The sequence below is a fragment of the Perognathus longimembris genome, chromosome 2, assembly GCF_023159225.1.
Source record: "Perognathus longimembris pacificus isolate PPM17 chromosome 2, ASM2315922v1, whole genome shotgun sequence".
Classification (NCBI taxonomy): domain Eukaryota; kingdom Metazoa; phylum Chordata; class Mammalia; order Rodentia; family Heteromyidae; genus Perognathus; species Perognathus longimembris.
In genome coordinates this window covers 4,882,518-4,897,837 of record NC_063162.1, presented here as the reverse complement: position 1 = coordinate 4,897,837, position 15,320 = coordinate 4,882,518, and the positions used below count along the sequence as shown (strand labels likewise).

The 15,320-nt window shown below is 51.0% G+C and overlaps 1 protein-coding gene across 1 annotated transcript in view; it reads right to left on the bottom strand.

The window, feature by feature from the left end:
- Adam12 (ADAM metallopeptidase domain 12) overlaps positions 1–15,320 on the bottom strand; it is a 248,540-nt gene that overhangs the window by 192,913 nt on the left and 40,307 nt on the right. The gene's annotated exons all lie outside the window — the stretch shown is intronic.

Sequence of the window (15,320 nt, the reverse complement as noted above, 5' to 3'; positions counted from 1 at the left end):
AGAAAACAACAAAAGGTTTTCCACATTGGGCAATTTCAAGAGACTCATTCTTATCTCCAATTTACCAGAAGAAAGCTAGAGGCATGGCTCAAGCCAAGGTAGAATGAGTTTGAGCCTAGTACCAGACATTTCTTTTTTAACGGCCAGTATCATAGAGTGACAAGTGTGTGTGTCAATAGGTCTTTTGAGCTCGGCATTTTTAAAGGAACAAGTACGGAATACGTGCAGCTACTTCAATCAGCAGGTTCACGTTTAGTGGTCTCGGCCTCCGGTGGCTTCTCCATGTGCTGACGGCTGGGGATAGTTTTTGGCTGTCCCATCATGACCAGGTCCTCCTCACCATCCGGGGCGTGGAGACCAGCGTTGCAGGGAAACGCGCTACAAGCAAGGGAGCAACCCTCCCTTCCTCCAACCTGAACCGTCAGCATCACAGTGCGCCAACCCTGCCTTGAATTTTTCTTCTTAAATAATTGTAATTAACCAGAGGGCTTAGAACTCCCTAAGTACGTAACTCCTGCTTTTGTTTTTATATTTATGTATGCGAACAGATGTGTTCTGTAGTTTTGAAGACCACCTTTGAATGGGAGCAAAACTTGCCAAAATCTAAGTACATTCAAATCATGTCAGTGCAAATGTAATTCTATTCTGCTGCCAAAATGATAGTAGGTTGGGAAACAGACCAATGTGCTATTAATCTAGGAGGCTGCGCTGAGCCCCATGTCCAGGTTTCATTGGAAGGGTGAGTCGGGTGTGCTGGAATGATGGGAGAAAAGGAGACACTTCCCGTTTCTGGGTCAAATGTGAAAAAACCAGGAGCTGGGCCAAAGGAGTGTAGGATGAGGAGTGCAATGGTCAGTGTAACTGCTCGTTAAAGGGAGGCAGACCCCTTCCGAAGAGGTCACACCTCGCAGGGTGTGGCCAGCTGGCGCGAGGCGCCGAAGGCAGTGGTCAAGGTTGTGTTGAATCCCGAGCAACGCACGGGCAGGACTGTTCCGAGCCCACCGAGAAAGGCTCAGAAGACAGAAACCACATCGGGCCGCTCTTCCTCATCCAACTTGCACACTCCTCTCATGTCTTCCCAAATCTGAAGACACAGTTCACACTGCCTGCATGAATCATCATGGGGTTGAATCACTTGATCTCTCTTGAATATGGGGAATACGCATGGGTCATGTGTATCATAACCACAGCACAGCTTGAGCCACTTAAAAAAAAAACAAAAACAAAAAACCTCTAAGTCCTCATCGTGTAGGAAAACATCCTGGTCTTATCTGAAATCTCAACATTTCTCTGGAGAAGCAACAATCTGCAGTGTGTTCTCCAGAGGGATGCTCACAGTCATCCGATTCTGCTGCTTAAATCAAATAATCGTTTGGCTTAATTCTCTCATTGTTCCTCAGACTCTCCCCACCCTACGTCCAGGCTCTCCCATTCCAAACTGACAATTCAACCTCACGACGTGCATTTCTGCCAAACGCTGCATGCTAAACCTGCAGCCTTCAGGTTGGCCTTCTGCAATGTGCGAGCTCAGGTAGTTTCTCCTGAGCCCCTTTGCACTTCTGGATCCATTTCCTTTTGTGTGTGATCTCAAGAAGTTTGGGCTGGAAGTGGATAGTCAGCAGTTTTTAGAAAGTAATTTGCCTTGTAGGATATTTTCACCATGATGAACGGGTTTCAGCCAAACAGAAACGATCCTGGGAAGGAAGAAATACAAAGACATGGAAAGAATTCAGCCCTTGTATCAGGACACTTAGAATCACGGGAGGAGAGTCCAGGTACAGCAGGTGAAAGGGAAGTGGATGCTTCACAGTTTGAAACTACTTCCATGGACGGAGAACAAAAGCACAGTTGTCTCCTGTCTAAGTTGTCCATTTTACAAAGGAAGCCACCAATGGTGCAGATACTCCATTGCACTCTTAGAAATCACTGCCAAAAACATAACATTTAGAAAGGAAAAGCATTCTGAAGTAGGCAACACATACCATTAGCAAGGAGTGCGGAAGAATGCTAAGTGATGAACTGTGTATACGTTTTGAGCCTTAACGTAGACAGCAAAGTCCTCATGACTTTCAAGATCCACTATTTGAGCCCAAGAGAATGACACTGAAAAAGAGGAAAGCAAAGGAAGAAGTAGGTTCATGGTGTAAGACAGGCTGGACACTGGGAAGGAAGAATGCAAGCCAAGAATGGAAGAAGCATTAAGTTGGGTACCGGAGAATATGCCCATGCCCAAGAGAAATGAGCAGGGCAGAGAAACAGAGAGAGAGAGAGAGAGAGAGAGAGAGAGAGAGAGAGAGAGATCACAAGAGTGCTTATTTAACCATTGTGATCATCAGTCTAGGAATCATTTTCCAAATATGAAATTTGTGTTTCTTTAGGGTCAGGGTGTCCGCTTGCTGCTTCAAGAAGCAGGTATTCCTTTTCATTTGTCAGTAGGTAAGTTGGTAGAACCCCCACACATCGAGGGAGCGTCCGTCTTTGGTGTTTCCAGTTGCTCATGCTAACGCGCACGCATCGTCAGTGTAACAGCACGAAGATCAAGCAGAAGGGCGCGACCACTGCCACAGTCACCAGGTAGGATGTGTGCAAACTTGTCTGTAGGGCTCTTCCAGGAAAATCTGTCTTTTCCCTGCAAAAGTGGTCTTTTGTGATGAAGAGGAATGAAAGGCCGTAGAAATGCAAAGAGAAATAGTAGAGTGACACAGAAATGTGACAGAACACACACGGCTGCCATTCCTAAAACAGGTCACGTGACATGTCTTTAAGAAGAAAAGATGCTCACTCAGAGTGCTACCCTCTTGAAGTACTTGTTCTGGGTTACCAAGTAAGCCTTACCTGACCCCTGGCTCTTGGAGAATTTTTAGGGCATTATGTTTTGAACAAGGTAGGTACGTAATACATTCAACTCGGGGCTTACCTAAGGGCTTTGTGCTTGCTAGGAACTAGCACCATTAGTACTTTTGGCTTGGGTTACTTTTGAGATAGGGTCTTTACTTCTAGGCTGGCCTGGACATGATCTGTCGGATTACTCTTCCTGTCTAGCTGGGCTGATAGACTTGTGTCACCATGCTCAGCTTTTTACGGAGGTGGGGAGTCTCAGGAAAACCTTTTGCCTGAGTTGGCCGTCAGTGAGATCCTCCGGATCTTGGTCTCCCAAACCTCCCACAACTCTCAGTCGGAGTTTCTGGCAGTTTCTATCTCCTCAGCGCCAAAAGATTACGAAGAGGTTCCTCTCTTGGAGGTTAGAAACTTACTCTTCTCTTGCTTTTCTTTTGGCAGTGCTAGGGCTTGAACTCATGGCCTCGCACTTCGCTGAGCTGGTGCTCTACTGCTAAGCCACGTCTCCAAGCCTTCTTTGTGCCGGCCGTTGTTTCAATAGGTTCTTGCTTCTTGCCTGACTGCATGCCCGGACTGTGACCTGCTTGTTGCCCGCTCCCTGTGTGCCTGGAGTGACTGACACAGTATGACCCGCCTCGCGTCTTTCCACTGACAGGGCGTCTCGGGAGCTTCTCTGCCTGGGATGGCCTCATGCTGCGATCCTCTCGACCAGCCTCCCATGGGCAGCTAGGACGGGCACGCGCCGCCGCGCCCAGCTCCTGCCTGGAAGACATCTGCGAATCTGCCGGGCAGCGAGCGTCGTGGCTAGCAGCTACGATGGCGGCAGTTCTACGTCCGAGTCTGGTCCATTTACATCCGTCACGGGGAGGCCAGAGCTCATCCTCATCCAGTCCCCGGGGGGAAGTCTGGATCAGCGGCCGTGAGCCTCTTCTGGGATGGCCAGAGGGACGCCGTCACACAGCCGAGGTAGACCCCGGCCCCTTCGCCTGCTTGCCCTCCATTCTGCTTGATCTTCGTGACGGGGCTCGGCTACCCCCTTTTCCCCGAGTGCTAAGGGTGGAGGTACAGCCTAGGCCTGGCCCGTCGCTGTATTCTATACCTTTTGGCCACATCGACCCTCTAACGTGTGGGCAATGCCCTCAAATTGGTGCTTAGGCACTCAATTTAAGAACCCTGATTTACCCCAATGTGTGCGGCTGAGGTTGCTGGGGAGGCGATGGGCATCTGTTGGCAGCCATGTTGCTCCCATGAGGTCGCAGTTGTGGCGACACTGGTGATGTTCCTGGAGTCGGTCCTCTATGAAGCTGGCAGATACCCCAGGGATCCTCAGCTTTGCGAACAGGAAAGCAGAAATTGCTGCTTTTACCCACACCAGCTTTCCTGAGACTTCTGCCACTGGCAACCAAGAGCCCGTTTATTTATTAGGTAATTCTCAACACATGGATCCTCATTCTCTGAGTCCGTTCCAAGGCAAGGGGGATGGGATGGTGGGTTTAATCTGGGGAAGGGAGGAAGAATGAAATGCTGCTGCCGGCTTCACACCGAGTGCACTCACTGAGTGGCCCGCTTTGGGAAGCACAGACCTCGACCAGCAATTCATCTTTGCAGGAGACACGGAGAAATCCAGTTTGGGAAGCCAGCAAACTAGAGAAAATGGTGCGATATCTACCCCAGCTGGTGAGAGACAGGTGTAAATACGTGCTTGAACGCGTGAGACCTCAGGACTGGTAGGCAAGGGCTTTGTGCCACGCTGACAATGGGGGCAGAGGGTCTCCTAGCATGCTGGGGGACTAGAGAGAAAACGCAGTGAAAAGGAACCCAACCAACATGTCGAAGGTGGGTGGAGAATAGGAGGGGAGGAGGAAGGCTGAGGAATGGCTTGGGGAGGAGCAGGACCCCACCCCCACCCCACCCCCAAGGAGAGAGGGGCTGAAGAGCAAGCTCATGACCAATGCTGCCGCCCCCGAGGGAGCAGCCAGAAATGGCCCTCAAGGATGGTATTGTATTGGAGAGCTTCTGGGTTGTTGGCCGCAGTCACCCGCCAGGGTGGAGGTGTGTCCCAACCGCACGGGGACAGAAGCTCCTGCACTGGGGACCCTTCCAGACCCAGTTCTCCCTCCATTCCTCTCCATCCGGCCGTCCATTTGCCAGCCTTTGTCAGATCTGTAATCACGAGGAGGCGAGGGTAGTATGTGTTCTGCCGAGTTCCGGCAGCCAGCAGGGCAGCGGATCTGGAAGAGGAGGCCGCGGTGGGGACCCCAGACCTGCAGAGTGACTGGCACCTCAAGTGGGGGAGAGCCCCATGAGACCTGGCCGTACTCCTCCTCCTCTTCGTGTTTGGTGAGTTGGGGGGTACACTGGGGAGGGTGGGGGGGCTCTGCACATTTGACACATTAGGAAGTAGGTATTTGATATGGCTATCACAGAAGACATGGTAGCGGCTGCGAGGAAGCTCTGGCAGAACATACCTGGGAGACCGGCTGGGACAAGGAGGGAAGCTTGTGGTGGGGTCTTTGCCGTCCCCGTTCCTTGCCTGTCCACACGGGAATTGCGAGGCCTGAGTGGGGACCCCCGACTGGGCCTCTGGAGGGAGGGGACCAAACTCCGGCACGTATCTCCTTCCCACAAAGCCAGCGTGAAGGGAGAAGGCCGGGTGGTCCTGACCACGGGCCCGCGGGTGTGGAGAGGGCGGGCAGGAGTTGGGAGGTCAGAGGAGGCTGCGGGATGAGGGGCCCGTGGTGGGCCTCGGAAGGAGAGGGGAAAAGTAAACAAGCGGAAGCTTCTTCTGAACTGCTAACTCTGAGTTTATTGTAATTAGACCTAAAATTTTTTAAAAATCAAGCTGAACAGGACACCAGGATGGTAGCTGACGCTGTTAAACACGGCTCGCCTGCCGTGGTCCCGGTCCCCCGTGTCAGGGGTGAGGACGCTCTCCTGTCCTTAGAGAATGACCACCAGATCCGTCCGTAGGCCTGGGCTGCTGGCAGACCCCGGCCTGCTCCTTTCCATGCAGGTCACGCGTGTGCACACCTTACACATGTATACAGGCACCCCTGCGCGTACCAAGTCTGCAGACGTCACCGTGTCTTCTTTCAAGTGGTCAAGACACTATCACGTGCACACGTAAATCAGCCGCTCATGTTGAGATGGAGAGAGCCTCTTGTGGCTTCCGCAGGGAGAACTCTGGAGTGGCGTGGTTCACAGGTTCGGGCTGGAGGGTGTCTCGTGGGTAGTGAGGTTGGATGCTGGTCTGTTCCTGGAGGGCTCCCCGGGGACTGAGGCATCTTCTGCAACATGGCGCCCGCACAGTTTGGTGGGCGAGCCTCAGCCCTCCACACGGTCTCTCCAGCAGGCTATGGCAGCCCTGGCTGGCAGCTGGCTGTCGCTCTGAGTGAGCAACAAGAGTGATTCTTTTCCTGCTCCACCACAAGCTCACCCACTGCTGTTTTACTCTTGAGGGACCCAGATCCCCGGCTCCATGGAGGAAGGGGGTTTGGAATGGCAAGGCCCACGGGGCAAGGCTCTTGAATTCATCTTCGAAAATTCAAAGTACGCTCACCGGCAAACACCTCTCACCCGGAAACACGAAGCCTCGGTGAGGAACAGCCAGAGGCGCGCGGAGACCACACATGAGGGGGCGCCGACCCTGTCCACGGCCCCACTCGCCCGTCATGGGACTGGTCACGGGAGCTCCTGCTGTGTGCTCTGCGGAAGCCTGGGCTAGAGGACCCGTGGCTCGTTGGGGTGACGTGAAATCAGGACACCAGAAGATAAAGAGAAAGGTGAGGTGGAACGGAAGGAAGGACAGGTGAGCGCTCTTCTGGGTGACGTAAGGATGGGCTTCTTGGAGGAGGCGCCGGCATGGAGGCAGAAATCTTGCTCTGAACATGGAAATGTGTGGAAGTAGGGGTCTCCTGACATGGGGTGGGGACCACGCCTGGACAGAGGGATAGGACAGACTGTCCCCCCCCAAACAATCCATGTGGGGAAAACGGGCTGCTGGCAAGGGAACTTGGAGACCACGAGCCCCAGGGGAGGCTGGAAGAAAGCGGCTGGGGCTGGCGCGGTGTCCCTGAACGTCCTACTCGCTCAAGGCTAGCTCTCTTTGAGCCACAACTCCACTTCCCGCTTTTTCGGTGGTTATTTGGTGTTAAGGGTCTCATAGTCTTTCCTGCCTATGCTGGCTTTGAACCACGATCCTCAGATCTCAGCCTCCCGGGTAGCAAGGGTTACAGGTGCGAGCCTCCTATGCCTGGCTTGGGTCCATTATTTATAATAACGCTTTCCATAACTCTTCATTTGAAGCTGTCTCTAAAAAAAAACACACAACCCTACAATCTTCAAATGTTACAGGGATTCCCAGAGGCCTTTAGTTGAGGATTTGGGGTGCTCGAGCACGATGGTGGACCCGACTTCACCTGAAATCTCTCCATCCCACCCAGAACCCCGGCAGTATCTTAGCTGTGACAAGAACGTCATAGGCTTTTGTAAAAACAACGAATTATAGGCAACAGAGAACCCGGAGATGCTTTGTGAAGGAAGGAGAGAGCCAGGTGCTCACTGGTTGGAGTGGGGGGGTCTCAGCACGTATGGTTGCTAAGGTCTGTCACTAAGGTCTGTCACTAGATCAATGCTCCTCCCCCAGAGCCGGAAATACACCGCAAGGCAACAGCAAGGGTCGGTGCTCTGATTTTAGCTGCTTCAGATAAAATAGTTACATGAATTTTCTTTCATGGCTGTAGGAAATTCTTGCAAGGATTTGCCTTTGAGGTTAACGAGCATAATAGGCCGATTCTGTGTGTGCTGAAATTCTTGGAACTTGAAACTCTGGGCCGTTGTAGCTGGTAATGTTTCACTGAAAAATGTACATGTGTTGTCTTTGAGCAGATTTACTTAACTGAAGACATACATTTCCACCGCTTCTGGACGTTTATTTTATAGGAAGAGACCTTTCAAGCTTCTCCAACTCGTTTCCCCACCTGCCAACTCTGACTGCCAGCTCTTTCCTCCCAACGCCCGCCCATGCCAAAGACGCGTCTGCACGCTCGCTCCTGTCCGTCCCAACCAGCCCCGGTGGACGCGCTTGGGTGTTGCCTACCTCGCCTCAGAGCGCATTTCTGTCCTGCCCAACGGGCGGCTCCTCATCCCATCTGGGCAACCGAGGGGTGCGGTACGGAACCCCAGAATACAGCTTCGGTACTGGCAACGGGGAAGATGACAGCGGGTGTGCTCATTCCAGGGGCTTCCCACCACCGCAGCCTTCCCAGAAAGGCTTCTAGACCGGGCCACCGAGGCTGCTCAACCGCTGCCAGGGGGCAGCAGGCTGGAAAAGCCAGCAGCCCCTGCTCCCCCACGAGCCCATCTGGATGGAACTTCAACGATTTCCAAAGACCACGTGAGGCCAGGGTGCTAGAGAACTGGGATTCCTGACTCCCAGAGCAGCCGCCGTGGGAAGGAGAGGATGGACTCTCCTCTCAGTGCTCCTGCCTGCGAGGACACAGACCCAGGCGGGCTGGGGCCCGTGAATTCCTCGCAGCCCACTTAGAGATCTGTCTGTGTCAAAGAACAGCTCAGGCCAGCCATCACTTGGCAATACAAACACATTCCTATGGGCTGAACAGGCAGGACTAAAAATTATATCCCCCTGTGGTCTTGTTTTGAACTATAAAAGAAAGGGCTAGATTTCAAAGGAGCAATGACAGAATTTCCTCCCCCTGGTGGGCCCTCAGCTCTTCCTTGTGTTTGCACTATGGAAGGAGCGGACTGAGCAGCACATCTGCTCTGAAATGCAGTTGTCAGTTTGTGTGCGGCTTTCAAAAGGTTAACACATTTCTAGCACCCAGCACAGGGTTTGGCACATAACAGCTTCTCCATAAATACTTGGTTATGTGACTCTATAGAAAGAATTCAATAGAAAGTAGGATAAGCTCCAGTTGGTGGCTTTCCCTCTCCTTACAAGTTATAAAACTCTTCAAGAAGGTCCTCTGAATGGTGTCTTGTTCCCAGGCTCCACCAGACTCAGCAGCTGAGCTGGTTTCGTGCCATTTCAGCTCTGGGGATCAAATCCTGATCCTCCTTTCCTGAGTGCCCCGAGTTGCAAATATTTAACAAACATCTATTAGATAGAAAATACAGAGAAACGGTTAAAGGTCGAAGACAGCATTTTTCCAAATGGTATACTATGCTCCTTGATGGTAGAAATATGCATTTTAACATACCGTGCATTTCACTTTAGTTATTTATATTCGTTTTTATGTGTTTAAGAAAAAAAATCAGTAAGAACATAAAGCATGCACTATTATGTGTAGCTGCTTCTATAATTAGGATTTTGCCATTGGGTCATGATTTTAATGATGTTCCAGAAACAAGGATGTAAAATATGCCATCTACACTTAAAGACAGCACCTTGCTAGCTATCAGTAATGGAAAATATTGTCTGTCATGCTTTTGAATTTGGGCTGTTCCAGTCATACAGACTCAAGAGTGTTCCACGAACTGTCTGTCATGTAAGGACAAGACACGGAGCCAAGAAAATGGCGTCCCAGAGGACAAGGAATCCTAGCCGCGGAATCGTCCGTAACCCTGCTCTTGTTATCTCTCAGCTGTCGCAACTCTATTTTGGTTTCATGACCAAGTCTTTAACATTATATGCTTGGGAAATTAGTAGGTTCAAGTAAAAAAGAAGACCCTCAGTACCTTTGCGGAATAAGAACTGCAGGAGAAATTGGTTCTGCCATCTGAGTAAAAGGCTTTAGTGTGCCACTTTTAGGGAATGGTAAAATTAATTCCAAGTAATTAGCAGAAAGGCAGGCTTGAGGCCCAGATCAGCTCAGGGAGCACAACATTCCAGAGTAAGGTGGAGCGCTGGAGAGTTGGGCGGTAATTATTAAAATGAACTTTCTTTTAGGGGAAGAACTTAATGATTATGTTCCATTCTCCAGGATTGATTACTATAAATAGTTCTACCTTTTTGATCTCCGTAACAATACAAAGCATTGCTTTCTTTCATACTATTTCTATAAGTACTTACGTAGAAGGAGACGATGTGTCTCAACCATGACCCAGCAGTAGATGTTTTCTAAACCTTTGGAGAGCACCACACATGTGTATATGCACACACACTTCACATACATACCCACACGTGTGTGAAAATTTCCTGTGTCCTGTCAGCTGAAGGGACCTAGTAACTGCGAGCAGAGTTAATGCCTATGCCTTAGTTTCTAATACCAGTCCCCAGTGAATCAGGACCCCATGGAGAACTGACTAATTTAGGACAGACCCAGGAAATATATCAAACAAACTCAGTGCTTTTCATAGTAACAGAACAGAGGTAATTACTCTCTCCCTTTTCCCTTCTCCCCTCTTTCTCTGTCTCTCTGTGTCCTCCCTCTTCTCTATTCTTCTTTTTTCTTTCTTCTCTCATCTCCTTTCTCTCTGTCTCTCTCTTTCTGTCTGTCCTTATCTCTGTTTCTGCCATTTTGTCTGTCTGTCTCCTCTCTCTCTTTCTCTCTCTCTCACACACACAGACACACACACACACACACACACACACACACTCACGTCAAAGGTTCACAGGAACCAATTGAGAGAACTCCAATTGGCAAAGCAGAAACAATTTGAAAACCTAAAAGAGTATTGAGTTATAACTTAAAGCATGAAGTAAATATCTACAAGACCATAGTGAGAGAAACAAATTGATTAAACACATAAATAAATAGGGCACGTGACATGACAAACATTCCCCCCCGGGAATCCCACTTGCGGGATCTACACAGTGACCTCCTTTCCATCTGGAAAGGGGAAAGGAGGAACTTCACGGTGGAGGAGTCAAGCTGAGGGGGGCAGTCACGGTCGTGTGTAGCACTGAGAGTGGGATCTCACTTCCATGGTTTTCTCTCCAAAACAGATAAGCTCAGTCCAATTACAGGAAAAGGAAAAACAGATCCAGTGGCAGCCAGTCTATGAAGTCCTTCCACTGGTCCTCCTGAAAACTGTCCAAGTCGCCAAAAGATGAAGAAGGAGAAGGAAGGAGGGAAGCCTGATAAATGGCCGCTACCCGCTGGGCACTGGTGGCTCAGGCCTGTCATACTAGCCCCTCAGGAGGCTGAGATCTGAGGATTCAGGTTCAAAGCCAGCCTGCGGACGGAAAAGTTAATGGGACTCTTATCTCCAACTAACCACCAAGAAACTGGAAGCATCTCGAAGGCAGAGGTCACGGTGGCTCTGAAAGTTGGGAAGCAGCAAGGGAACAGGCTACCTGTGCTCTGTACATGGAAAGGAGGAGGCAAGCATTGGAACTGCCTGGCCAGTGGAGTCAGAGATGTCTCCACCCTGCCTTACAGTTTGGTGGGGGGGGGGGGCGGGGGGTGAGGGGCAAATGTCAGTCCTACCTTCCGATGGTTATTATAAAGAGAATTCGGGGATCCGCTGTGGATCCACTGTGCCGTCCATTAGAAGGAACAAGAGAGAAAAAGATGGGGGTGGGAGTTTAGGCCAAAGGAGAGAAGATTTCAGGGGAAAGCGAATCCAGGCTGGGCGAGGAGCTGGAGGGGAGAGGACAGGCCAGCGAGTCCGAGCCACCCCTCTGGGAAGCCCGACAGGGCGGAGAGGCCCACGGGAGTGGCTTCCTGATGGAAGAGCAGCTTTGAACACAGCAAGTGGAATTGCGTGGGGCATCCTGGGCCTCTGTCATGCTAATTAGCTGCTATTGGATATCTGGGAGCTGTCATTTGCTGAGGGAACCTTTGGCTTCCCGTTCGAATCCATGTGCCTTTTATTTTCCATTTCACATTCTATTTCCGTAATTTCACTCTCAAGTGAGAAAGCTGGAAATTTGAAATTTCCTGGAGTATTCAAAGGCTGAGCCCCCACTGGGAACTATCTCGTAATTAATCACATCGTGACATGTCTTCTCTGGTTCTCTGCTTTAACTTTTCCAAGATGACAAATTGGAGATTGGTCCCTAAAGATGTTCGAAACTTCCAATATCACCTTACACTTGGGTAGCAGTGTTCCACTTCCAACAGATCTCAAAAGCTGGCATTTGCTCTCCTCCTTACAACAACCCTAAGAGGAGGGAATGCTGGCAAGACCACCCTCGGGGCACAGATAGTGACACAGCACAGGGTCAGAGGGCAGATGCTGTCCACCTTGCACAACTCCACATTCTTTCCTGTCTCGACACTCCTTCAGCTACGTGAGCAGTGGCAGGGACAGCTTGGGTTAGAAGGGACATAGTAATATCACTTCCAGATGTATTTCAGCCACAGAACTCTGTGTGTGTGTGTGTGTGTGAGAGAGAGAGAGAGAGAGAGAGAGAGAGGGAGAGAGAGAGAGAGAGAGAGAGAGAGAGAGAGAGAGAGAGAGAGAGAGAGAGAGAGCTCCTGACAGCCCCTTTGTTTAAATCACTGGATCCGGTTGATGAGCATTGGCCACAACCTCAATTTCCTCAAATGCTTTAAACCTTGGGTGGTCATTAAAAGCCTTTGGGGGCTACTTTTTCCCCCCTAAAGACAGATACCCAGCCCTTCCCCTAAGCCAATGAAAGGAACCCTCAGAGGCTGGCCACTGAGCTCTGCTATTTCTGAGTTTCCAGAAGATCACAATGGATAGCCAGACTGGGAACTAATGTCCGTGGCAAGTTAATGACAGACTGAAAAGCAAATGACGCTGGGGGCCTGTGTCTCGGAGGGTATTTATCGTGGGCCGTCCCTCCCACCCATGCAGCTGGGGATAACACAGGCTTTATCTCCAAAGTCGCTACTCTACAGGCAGATGCTTATGGCCCAGTCTGGGAACTCTTGTCCCTGCCCACCGCCGGGGCTGGGCTGCCAGCCTCTCCTTTGTGACTTTATGGCACAGCTGGACAAAGCAGAGTGGGGGGGAGAGGTGGTTCCCGCCTGTGGATCTCAACATGGCCTCCCGCAGGTGTGTATGGGAAGGGTGCGGAGTGCGGATCCCGCAGGAGGAACAGTGGCTATCCACCACAATGTGATCATCGCACATCAAGCCTGGACTTGCCCCCACGCTGAGGATGCGGGGGGGGCCTCTGAAGATGCAGACGTGGTGACACACAGCGTCCTTGTTTTGAAGAAAAGAATTCTAGGCAGGGACCCAAAGAGACGTGTTTGGAGTGTGGAGTCCGTGGAGAGGAACATGGCCCACACCGGGAAAGAGTAATGATGCAAAAAGTTGCTATCATGGTTTGTAAAGCCCCCTGAATCATGATGTAAATACGCACCCATCAGAGGAAGAGGCCGCTGTGGGTCACCCTCTCCTCGGGACAGGGGTAGGCGGAAGGTGCCCCGGAGGGCATGGCGGCCTCTGCTGCTCCTGTGTCATCCCCTGGCCTGTCCATCTTCCCAGTGACTTCCTGTGATGCAGACACACCCGCCTCCCTCCCGCCTCCCTCCCGCCTCCCTCCCGCCTCCCTCCCGCCTTCGCCACGCTCCAGCCTCCACCGACTCGCTGTCTCCAGGCTGGGTCTTTGGCACCCAGGGAAGAGGCAGCCGATCCCGCGTCTTCTTGGAAAGCTCTTCCGTGGCCAGTCCTCGCTCGTGGGTCCTTCCTAACGCTTATCCCAAGGAAGGCAGGCGACAGGCACGGGCTGCCGGCAGCGTATTCGGGAGTGTGAGCGCGTTTCCCGCGGGTGAAGGCCCACGGTGCTGATGCCGTCTGAAGTTCCAGTCTCTACCGTTGTTGATGAGGAAGAGCGCAGGCGCACATCGCGCTGGCGTCTTGCGGTCCCGTCCCGGTCACGGCTGTCTATTGAGATGAGTCCCTGTGGCATGACCACCAGACGCCGTTCCCGCGTCCGCCGCCGCTCAATCTCCGTTGTCCTGTCTCGGTATCTCTGTGTGTCTCTGTCTCTGTCTTTCTCTCTGGCAGTGGTGAGGTTTGAACTCAGGACCCGTGCTTGCTCGGCAAGGGACTGTACCACTTCACCCACAGCACCAGCCCTTTTTGCATTCGCTCTTCTTGGACTAGCTCCCCTTTACGCCGAGGTTGGTCCGCACAGCGGTACTTACGGTGACTCTTCCCGTGCAGTTACGGTGACAGCCGTGTGCTGCCACTCCCAGCTGTGAGTTGAGATGCCTGGGCTGACCCCTCACTACGCTCCTGCGGACTCTCTGCCTCCTGAGTAGCTAAGGTGACAGGACTGAGCCACCGCCCCCGGGCCCTATTTTCTTAGGTGATGGCAGTAGTAACACGGAGTCGTTCTCGTGCAGCTTACTGTAGACATGTGGTCCCGCACCTTGAGTGGAGCCCTCCCCGTCAGATGAGAAGGAAGCCAGCCAGTAGGGGTTGTACCCAGTCCTGGGCCAGCGCGCCTGGTGAGGTCTGCCAGATGGCCGGTGGGCAGGAAGGAGCTAATGTCTGAGATCAGAGCAAACCTCAAGTCGCCCACACTGGGGCAAGCCTGTCATTCCCCACAGCTTCGTGCTCTGATTCCCCCAAGCTAAGACGGCTAGGCCTGCCGGGTGAAAGACTGAGTCTCAGTTAAAGCCATACTTTAGATCAACAACACTGGCGTACAAAGACTTCTAGTACAAGTATCCCAAGAGCGTATGGGATAGACTCACACCTAAGAACAAATCCATCATTTGCCTGAAATCCAAATTTAACCAGGCATTTTCTACCCTTATTTGCCAAAGCTGGCAAATCTAATTCTAGAAACAATCCTCATCATGGCTTCCAAGAAACTTTAGGTTGTTCCTTATTTTTATTTTGCAAATATTTTAATTACCCACATGTTCTTTACCCAACAGTACATTCCTCGCTTTCTGCAACTATCCTCTTTCCTTCAGTATCTAAGTTTTTCGCCCAGGAAATACCACCATTCCCACTACGCTTGACTTCTCCTTTGTATATTTAATGCATAATACTTTCCATGAAACTGAATTTTATTTTGAAGTCCAGATTTAGGCTTTGGTTCCTTTAGCCAAACCCGTAAGCTTTTTTAATATGTGGTTTCAAATTTGAGCTCCTTTTTCCTTCTTGTGCTGGTGCTGGGCTTGAACTCAGAGTCTCAATGAGTTCTCGCTTAGCTTTATTCACTCAAGGCTGGTGCTCTCCTAGGTGAGCTACATCTCCACTTCCAGCTTTGTACTGGCTAATCGGAAAGAAGAGGCTCATGGACTTTTCTGCTGTTTTCTTTCAAACTGTGGTCCTCAGATCTCAGCCTCCTGCACAGCTGGGATTACAGGTGTGAGCCACCAGCACCCAGCTCAAACGCAAGTATTTTATAAATAAATTAAAGATGCACACCATCCCTCCCACAGAATCCCACACGAAGGTGGCTGCCTAGCCCGTTCCAGAAAGCCATGGGGGATTTTCACAATCTCAAACACTCTTTAAAAAAGAATCTGTTCTCTGTCATGAAAAGTGATCCAAAATTCTTCCACATAACACAAGGGTAAAGCCATCTGCATGAGGTCTCCAAGGGCTCAGATTTCTATAGATCTTAACATTTTCTAGCAGCT